Source organism: Schistocerca gregaria, chromosome 4 (genome assembly GCF_023897955.1).
Source record: "Schistocerca gregaria isolate iqSchGreg1 chromosome 4, iqSchGreg1.2, whole genome shotgun sequence".
Classification (NCBI taxonomy): domain Eukaryota; kingdom Metazoa; phylum Arthropoda; class Insecta; order Orthoptera; family Acrididae; genus Schistocerca; species Schistocerca gregaria.
In genome coordinates this window covers 23,289,526-23,292,148 of record NC_064923.1, presented here as the reverse complement: position 1 = coordinate 23,292,148, position 2,623 = coordinate 23,289,526, and the positions used below count along the sequence as shown (strand labels likewise).

At 45.3% G+C, this 2,623-nt stretch overlaps 1 non-coding gene across 1 annotated transcript; it reads left to right on the top strand.

The window, feature by feature from the left end:
• The first annotated feature begins 1,209 nt into the window (after positions 1-1,209).
• On the top strand, positions 1,210-1,281 carry Trnai-gau (transfer RNA isoleucine (anticodon GAU)). Its single transcript has one exon. It is a non-coding gene; the product is annotated as a tRNA-Ile (tRNA).
• The last annotated feature ends 1,342 nt before the right edge of the window (positions 1,282-2,623 follow it).

Genomic DNA, 2,623 nt, shown 5'->3' with positions numbered 1-2,623 from the left:
AGGCAGTCTGAATTACATTTTATAGATGTATGTATCACATATCTCAGAGCCTCTCGCGGTCGTCGTCGTCCTCGTCGCCGCCGCCGCTTCTGCAGAAGTAGCAAATGGCCATCGTAGCAAATGCGGCGAGGGACGCCCTGCCTTCGATTCCGAATGCACAAAGTGTGTGGTCTTTTTTTTAGTCTATATTTGGACGGTCTCGTAAGAGGTTGAATGTAACGAATGGGTGGGAAAGAGCAAGGGGCAGTGGCTGTGTAGAACGAAAACACAAATCCTCAGAGGTGTGAGCGTTTCGAGGTGAGCCGTATACATGTAAATGTTGGTCGTCAGTGACCGTGTGGCCTAATGGATAAGGCGTCGGACTTCGGATCTGAAGATTACAGGTTCGAATGCTGTCACGCTCGGGTTTTTACAGTTCTGAAAAAGAAACATACCGTTTTAATGTAGCAATTGAGCAGTACGAAACCGTCTGAATGTTGCTGTTGTCCATTTTTTGCTTGGAGATGCTCTTGAGCTTGAAACACACACAAGAAGACCGGTGTTAACTAGCGAAATGCTCGGCAGAGTGCCGACACCGCGAGTTTTGACTGGCACTTGCACATCTAAAACAACGTCGGAAAGTAACTCGTTCGTCTTTTGAGTCACATAAAGTATGTGTGTTAATTTTGACGCCACTAGCTGTGCATGTTGTCATGCAATTTCTTTACCTCTCAGAAATGATTATGACATAAAAGTGAAGTATGTGACGTGTGTGACGTTAGGAAAACATTAGGCAGCATGGAGAGATTCTGTATGGGACCACCCAACCCAAACGAGTACTGTGTGACGTGCTACCCGGCAGGTATTCACCGAGGTAGCCACAGGCTGGGCGGAACGGAATTTTGTTCCGATGCAGATGTAAATTACCGTTTTTCTGATTAACGAGGTTTAATGGAAATAGCAACTTTAAACTTTGCCTACGTCTCTGTCAGTCGCAAGGAAACTGTATTTGAAGGTGAAGGTGATTTTGTAGACATGTGTGAAAGACATGTTCTGAAATGTAAGTGTTGTTGTTTGGAGAGCACATCGGTTACGTGTCAGATGGGTAGCCAAGCAGTAATGGGTCGCCATAGCTGCAAATACTAGCCGGTAATATGAAGTGTTGTCAGCTGAAGTCTGATGATGCAGACGACCGTAAGGACGAAGTACCCAAAAGTACCGCTAGGCCGCGCCTCCTTAGCTCAGTGGTAGAGCGCTGGTCTGATAAACCAGGGGTTGTAAGTTCCATCCTCACAGGAGGAAGATGAATTTTGGAAATCAGTTGCGCGTCGTGGCCGTATAGCAAACAGTATCTGTGATGACGAACAATTAGCGACAGGCGTTTTTTTAAGAATTACTCTCAGATGTGATTAAGGCGAATGGCGCCGATAAAGCATTTGCCAAAGCGGTACTGCATAAGGTGGTTCGAGGCAGTCTGAATTACACTTTATAGATGTATGTCTCACATATCTCAGAGCGTCTCGCGGTCGTCGTCGTCGTCGTCGTCGTCGTCGTCGTCGTCGTCGTCGTCGCCGCCGCTTCTGCAGAAGTAGCAAATGGCCATCGTAGCAAATGCGGCGAAGGACGCCCTGCCTTCGGTTTCGAATGCACAAGGTGTGTGGTCTTGTTTTTTAGTCTATATTTGGTCGGTCTCGTAAGAGGTTGAATGTAACGAATGGGTGGGAACGAGCAAGGGGCATCGGCTGTGTAGAACGAAAACACATATCCTCAGGGGTGTGAGCGTTTCGAGATGAGTCGTATACATGTAAATGTTGGTCGTCAGTGACCGTGTGGCCTAATGGATAAGGCGTCGGACTTCGGATCAGAAGATTACAGGTTCGAATGCTGTCACGCTCGTGTTTTTCCAGTTCTGAAAAAGAAACATACCGTTTTAATGTAGCAATTGAGCAGTACGAAACCGTCTGAATGTTGCTGTTGACCATTTTTTGCTTGGAGATGCTCTTGAGCTTGAAACACATACAACAAGACCGGTGTGAACTAGCGAAATGGTCGGCAGAGTGCCGACACCGCGAGTTTTGACTGGCACTTGCACATCTAAAACAACGTCGGAAAGTAACTCGTTCGGCTTTTGATTCACATAAGGTATGTGTGTTAATTTTGACGCCACTAGCTCTGCAAGTGCCAGTCAGAACTCGCGGTGTCGGCACTCTGCCGACCATTTCGCTAGTTAACACCGGTCTTGTTGTGTGTGTTTCAAGCTCAAGAGCATCTCCAATCAAAAAATTGTCAACAGCAACATTCAGACGGTTTCGTACTGCTCAATTGCTACATTAAAACGGTATGTTTCTTTTTCAGAACTGGAAAAAGACGAGCGTGACAGCATTCGAACCTGTAATCTTCAGATCCGAAGTCCGACGCCTTATCCATTTTTTTACCCCCCTTTTTTTGTTATTTTTTGTTTTTTGTTTTTTTTAAATCATGTCATTCAGAATATAATTAACTTTTGCCAGCAATGTTGTATTACTGATTATAATCCATCCCAAAAAATATCAACATAAAACTTAACAAAATTTTTATTGTTGTCAAGAAATGAAATAAAATGTCGTGTGACTAGGGCCTTCCGTCGGGTAGACCGTTCGCCTGG